The sequence below is a fragment of the Anomaloglossus baeobatrachus genome, chromosome 3 (genome assembly GCF_048569485.1).
Source record: "Anomaloglossus baeobatrachus isolate aAnoBae1 chromosome 3, aAnoBae1.hap1, whole genome shotgun sequence".
In the NCBI taxonomy this organism is placed as follows: Eukaryota; Metazoa; Chordata; class Amphibia; order Anura; family Aromobatidae; genus Anomaloglossus; species Anomaloglossus baeobatrachus.
This window is the reverse complement of record NC_134355.1, coordinates 490,225,979-490,240,120: the sequence shown is the minus strand read 5'-3', so window position 1 is coordinate 490,240,120 and position 14,142 is coordinate 490,225,979.

The following is a 14,142-nucleotide window of genomic DNA, read 5'->3' as shown; positions in this document are numbered from 1 at the left end:
CCCTCAACTGAGATGACCGATCCTGCAGGAACACAGGGGCGTGGATCGCTTACCCGCTCCTCCAAGACCTCCTCCACCTCGCATCTCCGTATCGCCGCCACCACATCCGCCATGTTGGCAACCCACTCCTCCAGGAGGAGCTGCATTCGGACCTGCAGGCGGCTGCTCAGTTGGACGGTCCGGACCTCCACCCACGCTGCGGTGCCGGGCGCAGGCTCGGGGACTGCGGGGTTACCGGACGGACGGTACATGCTGGCAGCGGTATCTTCCAGGAACCAAATGGCGGCGGAGTCCTGGCGTCCCTGCTTTTATGGCCTCGGTTCACATGCGGCCGGACGCCATCTGTCCCCCCTTGGTCTTTTCTCGGCACCTCCTCTTCAGGGGCGGGGCTTGGGCTTTCGCGCCTCCACTACTCGAGAAGACGCTCGAGCGGGAAAATCTTCGCGCCCAAGATGGTGGATTCTGAAATTTTTCGGCCGGACATTGCCGGCGGGACACAAGGTGCACTTCTACCAGCCGGCAGAACGGTAAGATCCTGTTCGTGATGCCAAGTTCTCGCGGGCGGGGAAGGACGCCGCTGCGCTGCGCTCACTAACGCTCGGGTCCGGCGCTGCTGCGATGGCTGCTCGGTGGCTCAAGCGGTGACCTCTAATGGCGACTCCAAGCCTGGTCGGGGTCCGTAGGCCCTGCCTGTGTGTGCTGGCTTCACTTCGCTCCCCGGTTCGGTACCGGCGGGCCACCGCCCGTCCCCGATCCTACGGTTCCGCATTTATCTGCCTCTCCTGCAGACGGCCACCACCGTCTGCCAACCTTGCTCTTGGTGCCCGGGCCACACACCCAGACACGGTCAGTCTGCTCCTCCACTACTACTTCACCAACTGAACTCCCTTCTGAACTGCCTTCTTTTTTCCACCTCCAGGACTGTGAACTCCTTGGTGGGTGCGGCCAACCGCCTGGCTCCACCCCACCTGGTGTGGACATCAGCCCCTGGAGGGAGGCAACAAGGATTTTGTGTCTGGCTGATGTGCCTGTCTCAGGGTGGGGGTGTATGTTGTAGTACCTGTGACGACCTGGCTAGTCCAGGGCGCCACAGATCCATCCCCCTCAGCACTGCTGTCCTTCTCTGCATGCCACCTTCCAAAGTTGGGTCAGTGACTTCATTGTGCCCCACCTTGTCTTCCACTTCTGCACTCTGGTCTTCCTCCTGACTTGTTGACTTATCAGCATCTCTTGTTGGCAAATGTGTCTCCTCATCATTCACCTCTTGAGACAGTAACTGCCATTCCCCATAATCATCTTCTGATCGTGGCTGCTCAAATATTTGTACATCACAGCACACAGCCTCTCACCCTCTTGCAGGGTGAGAGGCCAAAATCAATGCATTTAAACGTAAAGAGCTCCTGGGATTGTCCCAGTGTGGGAACACTTGGCTGGTGAGACTCATGTTGGGAGGAAGGAGGGTCAGGGTGTGGATTATGTGATCCAGACTATTGGCTAGTGAGACTGGACGACTGGATCATGTAGAAGACAGGGTGGTACTGGGACATAGACTGGAAGAAGTATCTGCAATCCAACCCACCATCTGTTTGCACTTCTCTGGCTTCAATAGTGGTGTTCCATACCCCCTGCAAAGTGGAACAGGAAGCTAAATGTAGATGATAACTTTGTTGTGCTCCTACAGCAGGCACAGTTTGCACCGGCCCTCAGCCACGTCCTCTGCATGCATTACCATCAACTAAATGTCTACTTCCCCCTCCCTTACCGCACACCTTGTTTATTTTAATTTAGGTATGCAGCTAAGAGTGATAATAATAGGGAATAGAATTAAATAGATTTAGGCCTGAATAGTACTTTTGGTTTTACATTACAGCAACAGGGACTGTAAGGCAATAATCCCTGCCTATAAGCCTCTAATAATAACCAAGCCCTTCTCCTGAAACTATCCCTACACTAAACATAGCTCTCAGCTGAATTAGTAGAAAATAGATCAGCCAAGGGTTAGGCTATGTGCACACAGTGCGTTTTTCTTGGCGTTTTTGCGCGTTTTTCGGGTGCGTTTTTGGCCTCAAAACTGCATGACTTTGCTTCCCCAGCAAAGTCTATGAGTTTTCATTTTTGCTGTCCCCACACAGCGTTTTTTTTCAGCTGCGTTTTTGTGGTGACCACAAAAACGCAGCATGTCAATTATTCCCGCGTTTTTCACTGCGCTTTTCATCCATTGAGTTCAATGGGATGTTGAAAGACGCAATGAGAAACGCAAATAGCTGCGTTTTGGTGCGTTTTGGTGCGTTTCTAAGACCAAAAACGCAGCTATAAACGCAGGAGGTGGGTAGCAAAGTGACGTGTACAGGAAGAGGATTCCTTCTGTCGGTATATACAGAAGCGTGAATCCTCCCGTTACCGTCACCGTCGCTTCCATCTCCCGTCCTGTGCATGTATGCTGCCGTGCGGCGCCATGTCTGGGCGGGAGGTGGAAGCGGCTGCGAAAACAAAAGTTAACAGTAGAAAAAAAAAAAAAAAAAGTTATACTCACCTGTCTGCAGACTCTCGGTGCCATGCCCGCTCCCAGCTCCACTCACGGTATCGCCGCCCCCGCTCCGGCTGTGTGCAGACGGCCGGGAAAGCTCCGATGGATGCAGGACCTGGCGATGGATCACCTGATGCAGTCACCTGACGCATCAGGTGATCGTAAGTATCGCGGTGACGCGGGCGCCCGGCCGGTATCAGCGGATGCGTCAGGAGACTTCATCCCTGATTACCGGCAGCTGCTGCAGCGATCGGACAGGATCAGACTCCCGCCCCATCGCTCCAGGAGCTGCCGGTAATCAGCACATAAGTGAGTATTATTTTTTTTTTTTTTTGCACCGATGCATCAGCTGATTGTATAATCGGCTTTTATACAAGCAGCTGATGTGTGATGGGATTCAGGCACTTGATCCTGACACATCATCTGATCGCTTTGCCTTCCAGCAAACCGATCAGATGATATTGGATCCGGATTGGACGGCGCGGGACCCTGACCCAGGATTACTGCGGAGGGGGGGTTCTTTATTTCAATAAAGATGGAGTCACTAATTGAGTTTTGTTTTATTTCTAATAAAAATATTTTTCTGTGTTGTGTTTTTTTTTTATCTTTACTAGAAATTCATGGTGGCCATGTCTAATATTGGCGTGACACCATGAATTTCAGGCTTAGGGCTAGCTGATAATATACAGCTAGCCCTAACTCCATTATTACCTAGCTAGCCACCCGGCATCAGGGCAGCTAGAAGAGTTGGATACAGCGCCAGAAGATGGCGCTTCTATGAAAGCGCCATTTTCTGGGGTGGCTGCGGGACTGCAATTCACAGCGGGGGTGCCCAGAAAGCTTGGGCACCCTGAACTGTGGATTCCAATCCCCAGCTGCCTAGTTGTACCCGGCTGGACTCAAAAATTGGGCGAAGCTCACGTCATTTCTTTTTTTAAATTATTTCATGAAATTCATGAAATAATTTAAAAAAAAAGGGCTTCCCTATATTTTTGGTTCCCAGCCGGGTACAAATAGGCAGCTGGGGGTTGGGGGCAGCCCGTACCTGCCTGCTGTACCTGGCTAGCATACAAAAATATGGCGAAGCCCACGTCATTTTTTTTGTTTGGGGGGGCAAAGAAATCCTGCATTCAGTCCTGGAAGGAGGATGCTGAGCCTTGTAGTTCGACAGCTGCTGTCTGCTCTCCTGCATACACTATTGGATGGAGGATGCTGAGCCTTGTAGTTCTGCAGCTGTCTGCTCTTCTGCATACACTAGTGGAGAATGAAGAACACATTGAAGAAGGAAATGACATCAGACCTTTTTTTTTTTGTTCACTGATAAAAAGCGCATAAGGACGCAGTGAGCAAAAACGCAGCAAAACGCAGCAAAAAAACGCACCAAATCGCGGCAAAACGCGTGCGTTTTTTGCCGCGTTTTTTCGACGCAGGTGCATTTTTGTGCGTTTTTAGCGGCCAAAAACGCACAAAAACGCAGCGTCAAAAAAACGCACTGTGTGCACATAGCCTAAGTCCTGCAAATGACTTTTGGTTTTATGGTGCAGCAGCAAGGACTCTAAGGTGATAATCCCTGCCTAGATTTCTCTAATACAGTATCCCTTTTCCAGCAGCTCTACCTATAATAAATGAAGCTAGAAACAGTATGTTTAGAGAACATAATAGATTAGACTTAGTCCTGAAAAGGACTTTTGGTTTTACATTGTAACAGCAAGGACTGTAAGGAAATAATCACAGCCTATGTGCCTTTAATGCAAATCTAATATACTATCCCTTCTCCAGCAGCTAGCTTTACACTTCATGCAGCTCAGCTAAGAGTGGTATTATTAGTGCATACAATACATTTTTTACATTGCAGCAGTATGGACTGTATGGCAATAATCCCTGCCTAGATGCCTCTAATACACTATTCCTTCTTCCACAGATCTCCCTACACTAAATATAGCTAAGAGCAGTATTATTAAAATAAAAAAGATTAGATTTAACTCTGAAAAAGACTTTTGGTTTTACATTACAGCAACATGGACTGCAAGGCTGTAATCCCTGCCTAGATGCCTCTAATACACCATCCCTTCTCCAGCAGCTAGCCCAAAACTAAATGCATCTATGAGTGGTATTATTAAAGAATCAAAGAGATTAGACTAGGCCCTGAAAATGACTTTTGCTTTTACTTTGCAGCAGCAAGGACTTATAATAGGGCTATAATCCCTGCCTATATGCCTCTAATACACTATACATTCTCCAGCAGCTAACTTCACAGTAAATACATTCAAGAAAGGAATTATTAGAGAATAGAACAGATTAGACCTAGCACTGAAAAGAAAGTTTAGTTTTAACTTGCAGCAGCATGGACTGTAAGGCAATAATCCCTGCCTACATGTCTATAATACAATATCACTTCTCCAGCAACTCTCCCTACACTAAAGGCAACAAAGCACGTTATTATAACTATATAGCTATGAAAAGGACTTTTGGTTTTATGTTGCAGCAAGGACTGTAGGGCAATAATAACTGTCTATATGCCTTTAATGCAAATCTAATACACTGTCTCTTCTCCTGTAGCTAGCCCTTCACTAAATACAGCTAACACCATGTTCACATGTCAGTGTTTGGTCACTTTTTATCTCAGTATTTGTGAGCCAAAACCAGGAGTGGAATAAGGAAAAGTATAATATTAAGTCCACATTCATGTAATGTATTTCATCACTATTTTACATCAGTATTTGTGAGCCAAAATCAGGAGTGGGTAAAAAATGCAGAAGTGGTGCACATGTTTCTATTATATTTTTCTTATGTTAGCTCCACTCCTGATTTTAGCTTACAAATACTGAGGTACAAAAAACTGACCAAATACTGAACATGAGCAGTAGTATTAGAGCATAGAATATAATTTTTACATTGCAGCAGTAAGGACTATAAGGCAATAATCCCTACTTATTTGCCTCTAATACAAAATGCCTTCTCCAGCAGCTAGCACTCCACTAACAGCAGTATTATTAGAAAATAGAATCAATATTTTACATTGTAGCAGCAAGAACAGTAGTGCAATGATTATAATCACTCTAATACACTTTCCCTTCTCCAGCAGCTATCCCTACACTGCTTCTGAGGTAGAGTGAGCCGAGCAATGTATCACTGGTTCTTAAATAGACCCGATGACGTGGTGTGTCTGGCCAATCACATGTAATAATTATAATGGATAACTCAGGAGTCTATTTGCGTGGAGCAAAGACACAACTGAAACCAGTTTATAGGTCATAAAGTTTGTAATGTAACACACGGTGATTAGCAAACAAGTGCAGAGTACAAACAATCAAATCCGTAAAGACACAGTGAAAATATTAAATGAAACCTTTAAGGAAAGTCTCTTGAAAACGTCACAGGATAATGTGATTTAGCAATGCAGTCTTTGAAGCTCCGTAAGGAAGTGTCTAAAAGTCCGAAGCAAGATGTAGAGCAGTATACAATGTTCAGAAAACAAATGCAGAACAGTTTTTAGTGTCCAGAACAGTCCTGTGCTCTGCTACTGCATCAATTCAATGGTGGAAGCAACAGAGAAGTTAATTAAGTAAGCCAGATTACGTGTCAGGAAGGCCGGTCAGGCAGGAGTTGCATGCAGAGCTAGGCATCAGCAGCTGGAGGCAGGAAGTGAGCAAAAGGTGGCAGAACCTCTGAAGAGCAGCAACAGGAGTTTCACACAGGATTTGCTGGAGTAACTTGAGATGCCTGTAGAAGTAAGAAATGAGGCAGAATAGTCAAGCAGAAGACTGGAGGCTGGACTGCAGTTATAAAGGCAAGAGGACACAGAAAACATGGAGAACAATGAAGCAGGGGATGCGATTTTGGAAAAGGGCAAAAAAGCCCAAAAAATAAGTCCTGACAATGCCAGTAGCCAACATGGCTACATCATTTCTGTGATTGGCAGGCAATCCCCACTTGTTTTGCGGCTGAAAAACAAAAGCAAAACATATGGAGTGGGGACTTGAGCATGACTTTTGAGCACCAGGGACACTCAATCGAGTATCGAGTGTTCCTGATCATGCCGATTCTTGATCGAGTATCGAGCAATGACGAGCGTTATCACTCATCACTAATATGCTCCAAAATATTTCTGAAGGTATTCTATGATAAATGGCCCCAAGACTCAAGAGAAAAAAAAATATAAGCTATAAGGTGAGGCCTCCATGGATCAAATGCACATCCCATCTTTTATCAATCTCATTAAGATCTTGAAAATTTGGAGACTATTGCAACACATTGAACTATTTTTCATGTTCGAAAAACATTTCCTGGACATTTATGCTGTATGTCAGGCCATATTATACTATTGCTATAAAGAGGTTTACTTGGTCTGCAACAATGTTCAGGTAACATGTACAGTCATGGACAAAAGTTTTGAGAATGACACCAAAATTATATTTTCACATGATCTGTTGCCCTCTGGTTTTTAATTGTGTTTGTCTGATGTTTACATCACATACAGAAATATAATTCCAATCATATTATGAGCACCAAAAGGTTATATTGACAGTTAGAATGAGTTAATGCAGCAAGTCAATATTTGCAGTGTTGACCCTTCTTCTTCAGGTCCTCTGCAATTCTCCCTGGCATGCTCTCAATCAACTTCTGGACCAAATCCTGACTGATAGCTGTCCATTCTTGCATAAGCAATGCTTGCATTTTGCCAGAATTTGTTGGTCTTTGTTTGTCCACCCGTCTCTTGATGATTGCCCACAAGTTCTCTATGGGATTAAGATCTGGGGAGTTTCCAGGCCATGGACCCAAAATCTCTATGTTTTGTTCCATGAGCCATTTAGTGATCACCTTTGCTTTATGGCAAGGTGCTCCATCATGCTGGAAAAGGCATTGTTGGGCGCCAAACTGCTCTTGGACAGTTGAGAGAAGTTGCTCTTGGAGGACATTCTGGTACCATTCTTTATTCATGGCTGTGTTTTTAGGCAAAACTGTGAGCCGATTCCCTTGGCTGAGAAGCAACCCCACACATGAATCGTTTCAGGATGCTTAACAGTTGGCATGAGACAAGACTGGTGGTAGCGCTCACCTCTTCTTCTCCTAATAAGCTGTTTTCCAGATGTCCCAAACAATCGAAAAGGGGATTCATCTGAGAAAATTACTTTACCCCAGTCCTCAGCAGTCAACTCCCTGTACCTTTTGCAGAGTATCAGTCAGTCCCTGATGTTTTTTCTGGAGAGAAGTGGCTTCTTTGCTGCCCTCCTTGAAACCAGGCCTTGCTCAAAGAGTCTCCGCCTTACAGTGCGTGCAGAAGCACTCACACCAGCCTGCTGCCATTGCTGAGCTAGCTCGGCACTGCTGGTAGTCCGATCCCACAGCTGAAACAGTTTTAAGATACGGTCCTGGCGTTTGCTGGTCCTTCTTGGGCACCCGAAGCTCTCTCTTTGAAGTTCTTGATGATGCGATAGATTGTTAACTGAGGTGCAATCTTTGTAGCTGCGATACTCTTCCCTGTTAGGCCATTTTTGTGCAGAGCAATGATGGCTGCACATGTTTCTTTAGAGATAACCATGGTTAACTGAAGAGAAACAATGATACCAAGCACCAGCCTCCTTTTTAAAGTGTCCAGTGGTGTCATTCTTACTTAATCATGACTGATTGATTGCCAGGCCTGTCCTCATCAACACCCACACCTGTGTTAATGGAACAATCACTAAAACAATGTTAGCTGCTCCTTTTAAGGCAGGAATGCAATGATGTTGAAATGTGTTTTGGGGGTTAAAGTTCATTTTCTTAGCCAATATTGACTTTGCAAGTAATTGCTATTAAGCTGATCACTCTTTATGACATTCTGGAGTATATGCAAATTGCCATTAGAAAAACTTAAGCAGTAGACTTTGTAAAAATTAATATTTGTAGCATTCTCAAAACTTTTGGCCATGACTGTAATTTGCATAAAAAATCATCCACATGACTCGAAGCCCTCAGGGTTTCCCAGTAGATCACTGGTCAGAGCATCCTCCCTGTGCTTCTGCCAGCTAGTCTCCTACTGGGTATCCTGGTACCATGTCTTCCTCCTCGATCCACAAATAATGTTACCTATTCATTTACATGGAAAGTGCAACAATTGCAGAGAGCATAATAATGTTGAATGAAGAAAGATTTTAGCTACATTGGTGAACAAGACAGTGTTGGTGAGTGTTTATTCAAATAAACTTTTTTTTCCCCCTGTGTGTGTGTTTTTTTAACCTTATACGTACTGGATTAGTAATGGGGGTGACAGATAGATGGCAATCTATTAGTAACCCCTGGACTTGATGTCAGCTGTCAATTCCCAACAGCCCCAAGAGTATTAATCAAATTGCCACTGCACCAGGGCAATTGGGAAGAGCTAAGCATAGTGCCAGAATTGATACTGCTAATGGATGTGCTACTTCTGGGGTGGCTGCAGCCTGTTTTTTTTTAGGCTGGAAGGGGACAAACAGTCTTGGGCCTCCCAGCCTGAAAATTCCAGCCCCCATCTGTCTGCTGTCTGCTCTACCTTTGCTGGTCCCTCAGTAAAAGCATTGAAGATTGGTTGTGGCTGGGTCCTCCTGCATGACAATGACCTAAAACACACAGCCAGGGCAACTAAGGAGTGGCTCCATAAGAAGTATTTCAAGGTTCTGGAGTGGCTTAGCAAGTCTCCATACCTGAACACAATAGAATATTTTTGCAGGGAGCTGAAACTCAATGTTTCCCAGTGACATCCCCGAAACATGAAACATCTGGAGAAGATCTGTATGGAGTCATGGGCCAAAATCCCTGCTGCAGTGTGTACAAATTTGGTCAAGAAAGGAAATGTCTGACCTTTGTAACTGCAAACAAAGGTTTCTGTAATAATTATTAAACCATAACTGTTGTTTAAATTTTCTTTTCATAAATCAATAGTGCACATGAATATCATGACAAACAAATCTGCTTCTTTCTCTGCCAGAATTGGTCATCATCAAAATTCTCAATTTAGAGGGAAAATCTGTATTCAGTGAAGACTTTCCCATTAGTGAGATAGAAGATGGAAGTTGTTATAGATACAATTCTATGTAAACCTGAAGAGGTAGGAGCTAGAGGTAGAGGGAGGCGCTAGAGGCAGAGGGCGGAGCTAAAGGCAGAACTCCCCCCTCTTGTTCTCTTCTATTTACATAGAATCTCATCAGTACCAACTGCCATCTTCTATCTCAGTAATGGGAAAGTCTTCACTGAATACAGATTTTATCTCTAATTGAGAATTTTGATAATGACTGATCAATTTTGTCAGATAAAGAAGCAAATTTGTCTGATAAGATATATATTACAAAGTTGCTTATTTTGTTAGATACTATTGATTTAAGAAATAACATTTTAAACATCGGTCACACTTTAAGTTCTGTTTTTTTATTGTATCAAATACTTATTTCATGCAATAAAATGCAAACTCATTATTTAAAAATCGTGCAATATGATTTTGGGATTTTTTGGGGAGGGGGGTTGTGTGTCTCGGAGTGTACCTACTATAAAAATTACAGTCCTCTCCATTCTATGTAGGTGGGAATACTTGCAAAATCAGCAGTGTATCAAACACTTATTTTCGCTTCGGTTCATGATGGAGTTAGTAGTGGGAATAAGTCTTTTAAACACGAAAAAGGTGTTAAATGTAGTTCTGAAGTCAGTGTGTGGCCACAGTAAAAAAACAAACAAACATAAAAATATACATATTGTTTAGACCAAATAATAGGGAATATAACACATTTCAGTTCCAAATACAAATAGGTCCACAAAAGTGGTATTGTTTTTTTCTTTAAATGCTCGTGTGTTTGTTCCTGGTACAGGAATGGGAGACATTCTTCCGCATTATCCCGAACTGATGTTTAATAGAATGCTGAAAAATGGACATAAAATTATATGTACATTAAGTTCAGTAATGAAAACTGTGATTACATGTGAGTCCATGAACCAATAGGAGATGGAGTGACAATGGAAGTTGGTCATTATATTTCTACTAGAAGGTGGCCCGATTCTACGCATCGGGTATTCTAGAATTTACGTATTGTGTAGTTCATGTATAATTTTTGTTATATATATATATATAGATGTTGTTGTGTGTAGTTACCAAGTGTTTGTGTAGGGCGCTGTACATGTTCTGGGTGTGGCGGGGGGTGAGAGCGGTGTTGTATGTGTGTTGCGTGTGTTGCGTTGTTTGTGGAGCGCTATGTGTCTGTAGCGTTGTGTGTGTGTGTGTGTGTGTGTTGTGCGGTTTGTGTGTGTGTGGTGTGTTTTGGGGGAGGTATGTTTTGAGCAATGTGTGTGTTGTGCGGTATGTGCGTATATTTGTGTGTGCTGCGGTGTTTGTGTGTTGGGTGTTGTGTGTGTGCAGCGTTGTGTGTGGGTGTGGGTGTCTGTGTAGGGCGTTGTTTGTTGTTCCTATGCTGCGCATTCCCAAACGTGCTCCATCCGCCATGCTGCGCACTCCCAAACGTGGTCCATCCGCCATGCTGCGTACTCCCAAACGTGCTCCATCCGCCATACTGCGCACTCCCCATCGTGCTGCATCCCCCATGCTGCGCACTCCCAAACGTGCTCCATCCGCCATGCTGCGCACTCCCCATCGTGCTCTATCCGCCATGCTGCACACTCCCAAACGTGCTCCATCCGCCATGCTGCGCACTCCCAAACGTGCTCCATCCGCCATGCTGCGCACCCCCCATCATGCTCCATCCGCCATGCTGCGCACTCCCAAACGTGCTCCACCCGCCATGCTGCGCACTCCCAAACGTGCTCCATCCGCCATGCTGCGCACTCCCAAACGTGCTCCATCCGCCATGCTGCGCACTCCCAAACGTTGTCCATCCGTCATGCTGCACACTCCCAAACGTGCTCCATCCGCCATGCTGCGCACTCCCAAACGTGCTCCATCCGCCATACTGCGCACTCCTAAATGTGCTCCATCCGCCTAACTGCGCACTCCCCATCGTGGACCATCCGGCATGCTGCGCACTCCCAAACGTGCTCCATCCGCCATGCTGCACACTCCCAAACGTGCTCCATCCGCCATACTCCGCACTCCCCATCATGCTGCATCCCCCATGCTGCGCACTCCCCAACGTGCTCCATCCGCCATGCTGCGCACTCCCAAACGTGCTCCATCCGCCATGCTGCGCACTCCCAAACGTGGTCCATCCGCCATGCTGCGCACTCCCAAACGTGGTCCATCCGCCATGCTGCGCACTCCCAAACGTGGTCCATCCGCTATGCTGCGCACTCCCAAACGTGGTCCATCCGCCATGCTGCGCACTCCCAAACGTGCTCCATCCGCCATGCTGCGCACTCCCAAACGTACTCCATCCGCCATGCTGCGCACTCCCAAACGTGCTCCATCCGCCATGCTGCTCACTCCCAAACGTGGTCCATCCGCCATGCTGCGCACTGCCAAACGTGCTCCATCCTCCATGCTGCGCACTCCCAAACGTGGTCCATCCGCCATGCTGCGCACTCCCAAACGTGCTCCATCCCCCATGCTGCGCACTCCCCATCGTGCTCCATCCCCCATGCTGCGCACCCCCCATCGTGCTCCATTCCCCATGCTGCACCAGCATCAGCCTCTCTGCCCGCAGCATTAGCCTCTCTGCCCGCAGCATCAGCCTCTCTGCACACAGCATCAGCCTCTCTCCTCCCAGCATCAGCCTCTCTCCTCACAGCATCAGCCTTTTCTGTCCCTAGCATCAGCCTCTCTCCTCCCAGCCTACCCCAGCCTCAGCCTCCCTCAGCATCAGCCTCTCTTCTCTCAGCCTTCCCCTCCCAGCCTTCCCCAGGATCAGCCTCTCTCATCCCAGCATCAGCCTCTCTCCTCCCAGCATCAGCCTCTCCTCTCTTTCCCCAGCATCAGCCTCTCTCCTCCCAGCCTTCCCCAGCATCAGCCTCTCTCCTCCCAGCCTTCCCCAGCATCAGCCTCTCTCCTCCCAGCCTCCCCCAGCATCAGCCTTCCCCAGCATCAGCCTCTCTCCTTCTAGCCTCCCCCAGCATCAGCCTCTCTCCTTCCAGCCTCCTCCAGCATCAGCCTCCCTCTCCCAGCCTTCCCCAGGATCAGCCTCTCTCCTCCCAGCCTCCGTCTTCCCAGCCTCCCCCAGCATCAGCCTCCCCCAGCATCAGCCTCTCTCCTTCCAGCCTCCCCCAGCATCACCCTCTCTCCTTCCAGCCTCCCCCAGCATCAGCCTCCCTCTCCCAGCCTTCCCCAGGATCAGCCTCTCTCCTCCCAGCCTCCGTCCTCCCAGCCTTCCCCAGCATCAGCTTTCCCCTCCCAGCCTCCCTCAGCATCAGCCTTCCCCAGCATCAGCCTCTCTCCTTCCAGCCTCAGCCTCTCTCCTTCCAGCCTTCCCCAGCATCAGCCTCTCTCCTCCCAGCCTCAGCCTCTCTCCTTCCAGCCTCCCTCAGCATCAGCCTCCCCTTCCCAGCCTTCCCCAGGATCAGCCTCTCTCCTCCCAGCCTCCTTCAGCATCAACCTTCCCCTCCCAGTCTCCCCTAGCATCAGCCTCCCCCTCCCAGCCTTCCCCAAGATCAGCCTCTCTGCTCCCAGCCTCCTCCAGCACGCCGTGCTCCTCTGCCGACACTCACACACACCCGATCGCATACACTCACACACACAACCGATCGCATACACTCACCCACACAACCGATCGCATACACTCACCCACACAACCGATCGCATACACTCACCCACACCCAATCGCATACAGTCACCCACACCCGATCGCATACACTCACACACACCCGATCGCATACACTCACACACACCCGATCGCATACACTCACACACACCCGATCGCATACACTCACACACACCCGATCGCATACACTCACACACACCCGATCGCATACACTCACACACACAGACACTGACGAAATTGCACATACGCGCTGATACTCACAACATCCGGAGATATCACATGCTTCTGGCCATGTGATCCTCCGTCAGGTCCTGGAAGCTCACAGCACAGTATCGCCGCCGAGAAGCAAGCGATATCCCAGGATGTTGTGAGTATGTGGATGCGATGTGATGTGTGTGTGAGGGTGAGTGTGATCTGATGTGTGTATGTGTGTGTGTGTGCTGTTATGTGTGTGTGTGCGTGTGTGTATGTTCCGCCGCTGCAGGACCTTGATGTGTGGATGCGATGTGATGTGTGTGTGATGTCTGTGTGAGAGTGAGTGTGAGCCGGTGTACGCTGGTAAGTATGATACACATCGGGTAACTAAGGGACCTTAGTTACCCGATGTGTATAATGGTTACCAGCTTTCACGGCCTCCGTCAAGATCCCAGCATCGCAAAGTTATGTCTGGCGCTGCTGGGATCCTGACGGAGCCGGTGTAGAAGCAAGCGATATCCCAGGATTTTGTGATGTGTGAGGTGTGTGTGAGAGTGAGTGTGAGAGTGAGTGTATCTGATGTGTGTGTGTGTGTACTCACCTGGGAATCGGAGCTCCGTGTCAGTTGGGCCAGAGCGAGCGTGCATTGCATGAGGGGGGCGGGGCCTGCAGAGAGCCGGGGCGAGAGGCCAATCCGTGTGGGGGGGCGGGGCCATGGCGAGCCCAGCGGCCAATCAGCTTTGTGTCACCGTAAGGACACAATTTCGGAGC